The sequence below is a fragment of the Aplidium turbinatum genome, chromosome 4 (assembly GCF_918807975.1).
Source record: "Aplidium turbinatum chromosome 4, kaAplTurb1.1, whole genome shotgun sequence".
In the NCBI taxonomy this organism is placed as follows: Eukaryota; Metazoa; Chordata; class Ascidiacea; order Aplousobranchia; family Polyclinidae; genus Aplidium; species Aplidium turbinatum.
The window spans coordinates 28,373,125-28,377,479 of record NC_137475.1 but is presented as its reverse complement, the minus strand read 5'-3'; positions in this window follow the sequence as shown (position 1 = coordinate 28,377,479).

Genomic DNA, 4,355 nt, shown 5'->3' with positions numbered 1-4,355 from the left:
GAATTTGAACTATAGACTCAAAGGCTATCTTCACAATATATGATATAATGTTGACTGCTTCTTTTGTACTTTTATGTTTGTAGACAATAACAGCAAATGCAATACTCCATAACCAACAATCTGACCATAGAAAGAGCTCAACACCTTGTTCTCCTGGGCCACATTTAAACAGATATAACCTATTTCATCCCCTGAACACTTCGTACCCCCATTTCGTACCCTGAATTTGGGATACGAAGTGTTCTGGCAACAAAATAGGTTGAATCTTTGGCTTAAACATTTATAACCCTGACGTCATTGCATAGCACAAACAATTGTTGCAAGAGTATAATTTCTAGCGCATCTAGAAAATGTTAATACTGTATGCCTTAGCTTCCATTTAAGCAGAAAAGCTTTGGATTTTTACGTTGCTTCAACGATTGATGACATTGAATTAGCGTAACAAAGGTGAATTCTTCGCTAAGAATGGATGGGGGTACCTACTTCTACACCAATCAGCGCAATTTAGTTCAAGTCTTGACTGGCTTTGATTTACGAGTAATATTGATAAGGCAAGGTTGGTTACAACAATAGATTAGGAGTAGGCTAAGTTTTGGGATTACAGTAAGAAAAGGCCTAGGGCAGTGCTTCCCAACAACTCAATTTTAATGCAAGTTTTATTGTGCGAACCACAATGAGATATGACATCTTTATTATGGCATCTTTACTACTGGCGTACATACTGAAATAGTTAATGCAACACAACATATCCCATTGTTGTTATATATTTGTTGCATTGTTGCATAATTGTTACGTAATGATAATGCAATAATTTTCCGATCTAATAGAAAACAATGTGCACAATTCATGAAAATGAAAAGTCAACAAATGAAGTGAAGATAAGAGTCGCGCTGGCAAAGGTGCAGTACGGTACTGTTCAAGACCAAACTGCGGCTTGTGAGATCCATAGTAATGTCAGTATTTTTTAGAAAATTTAAACATTCAGTAACATTTAGAAATGCTTTGCGATCCACCTGAAATAGCTTCGTGACCCACCAATGGAGAAGCACTGGCCTAGGGAACCTGAACTTGCAACCAATTGATTCGGTCAGAAGCAGTATCGTACTTTCCAACGATAGTACCGTAAATTGTTAAAATCCTTTCAGAAATGAGAAAACTGCAGCACATTTGGTGGAGGCACTATGAAAGTTTTAAAAATCTATATCCATTATGCTTCATCACATAGGCCTATTCCACGATTTTTCACCCTTTCCATCAATATTGGAACTGGCAAATTCAATCCACAACAAGTGTGCTTCTCTTTGTCTTTTAGGTTATGTGGCCGTGCTAACTACAGATATAGGCCTATATAGCCTACTACATGATTTACTATTTAGGCGCATTTTAAACTTTTCATTAACATGCTGGTGGGCTTATATCGACTATTGTAGTTAGTAGTCTTTTTCGTCCCGGACGCATTAGTGACAAAAAATAAAATGAATGGTACGTATATCGCAAAACAAATGGCCTTTGCTTAATTTTTTTCTGGCAAATTATTTTCAATTGTAAAATATTTGTGAAGTGGATGCAATAGGCCTAGTCTGGGTAATATTTGTATATCAACTTTCTGAAAGGTGTGGCGACCGTGCTAATTGCTAAATCTTTTCACGTAACAACCTTCTCTTTTTAAACCTCTGCAATCTGGCTGCAGATCAGGAAGAAAAGAACGAAAACAAAAATATTGTTGAAAAAGTTGAAAGATCAGTGTTGCCACACAAGAATTTTCATTTGGCTGCGCTCTTTTTTTCCCGCAACGCTGGGCTCATCATTTATGTGACGCTATTGAAACAAAATAAATTGACTTGACTTGCGAGGAGTAGGCTAACTAATGGAACACGATGTCTTCAGATCTTCATATGTTTGTATGTTTTCCGTTCTGTACATGTTTGCGCCAGCAGCAAAAAATAATTGAATTGAGATCTGAACGCACGAGTTTATTTCAATGGTAGGCCACAACTTCAAGCAGGAAAGTAAAACATAGCACCGCTTCAACAAAAACGTACTGAATACAAAATAGGAAAGGCCGACCACTGTGCAACTTAGCAAAACTAGGAACAGAACCGTCTGGTAATTGAACAATTTGATGACTGCCAAGACTGATAAAAACCCTAAAAAGCAGTTGCAGAGCTTAATTGCAAGTGCACTGCTTCAACACTCCAAGCACAACACGGGGTGAGTGATGTGATGAAAAATAATGTAAAAATAACCCAAAACTATATGTAGATTATTAGATTTCTATGCTCGAGGCAGAGTATATGTCTAGACTATTCGGTTTGCATTCCGAGCATTACAAAAACATTGGCTGTCCACAAGACAAGAGGGCGTCTTTTCCTTTTGTTGGTTTTGTTGCTGTATTTCTTTTTCACAATATCATTTCTTTTGCATTCTGACAAAGAAAAATAAATTGAATTGAATTGAACTCAAAAATGACATAAGGAGCAACAAACTCTGGTAGGCTTGGGCTACCATGCAGTTGCAGGCTACCAAGAGTTTCCTTGGAAGATACAGATCCTAATAAAGGTTTCTGCACTTTCCACTTTTTTCGTTTCTGCACTTTCCACTTTTCGTGGCAAAGAAAAATTGTGTATTGTAAATGTATTTAGGAAATAAGCCTTGCCTTTTTTTGTAAATCAATTTATTTACATAATGGAGTTCAGAAATTTTCTGGTTTGTTGTGTCATCAACGTGTTGAATCAGATGCAAGCAAATAGGCCCTTTAGAGCCATAATCACCACAAAATAAATGATGTACATTTTCAGATTCTTCCTTTTTTTTAATTCTTCGTGATATTTATTTTTTTAATTTAACTCCTTTTTATCCACAAATTGTTACAGGTTTTGACGATTACCCGGCGTTTTATTTTGAAAATATTACCTTTAACTTTTTGATGATCGTCATGGTCACCATAAGCTTGCTTAATTTCCCTTATTGGCTGAGTCTTCTACAAATCTGCAGTGGTGAACTAAGCAGATAGCAGCTGAACAAGTGAGAACTGAGCTAGCAACATTTCAAAAAATTCCTGGTTGCCAAATGATGTAACTTGGTATGCATAAGTCAACAAATTCAATTTAGCAAGCGATGATCAAGCAAGTGAATCTCATTTGCTAAGTTGTTGCATGCCGAGTGGTCTGAATACCATATTGGCTACTGCAGAGATACAGGAAAATAATGAAAAAGTTGAATATTGATTAAGATTGTTTTCTTTTCAAGCAATAGTTGCAATGCTAATCTTGCAATGCTAATAAGTAGGTGAAATGGTTCTGATGTAACTTTAGGCTACGGTGATTGTGACTTAGTAAATTTGACTTAGTATAATATACAGTTACAGTGCAAAGTAAAATTTACCTTACAATTTTTTAATTTTCATTGCAACAACAAAGTGAGATTGTGAATGTGTGGGGTAGACTAAAGAGAAGAAGCTTGCTCAAAATTGGTTCACTCTGAGGAGGATAGAGATTCTTACAATTAAATCAATTATAGCATATCCTTCAGAATCTACTTTACCTGTTGAATTTACTGCATCAGCATTTAGCATAATATGCTTTGCTTGAGGTCACGAGTTAAAAGATATTCAACTGACTACCTTTTCATGCACACATCACTACTTGTTTTTCAGTATGTGCTCATCTTTGGTGTTCATTGAAAATGTTGTTTAGCAAATAAAAGTTCAAAGAAGTAATTGCAAACAAACTAGAAAGTGTAGTCAAGCTTTGGAAAAAGCTTCTTTGTTTATAAGACATTCTTTCTGAAATCTACAATATTATGGACACAAGGATTCATTCTAATTATTGTACCTGTTTTAGGCTTTCAGAAAGGAAACAACTGGGTCCCACAAAAAACACAAAAGTAACAAAATTTATATCATATAAAAAAAATTCTGTGTAAAGTTCAATACTATTGGTTAGCGCATCAAATTCTTTGTATGTTGGTGCAGTTGATTATTGTAGTATTAATCTGTGTCATGATAAACCACTAAGCATAGTGCAGTGACAGTACTTTCGGTGTACAATTGAGAAACGACTACTTTATTCCATGAATGCAACAAATTAGGTAGGTAGCCTAAACTAGCAGACCATACTTACAGTTTTCTGTAGTTCTATGAATAACTGTACCGGTACTAGTACAATGAAAAGCCTCATTAAGTCACAATGTGAGAATAATTTGTTATAATTATATTTTGAAAAGGTAGCATTATTCTTTGTAAAATAAACTGCCAAACCTTTTTGACATTATGTTTTTGAAATGGTCAAAATGCAACTGAATATTGTGAAATGTTTGACTGCATTTTTTAATAACTCAAACATATTTACAGAGTC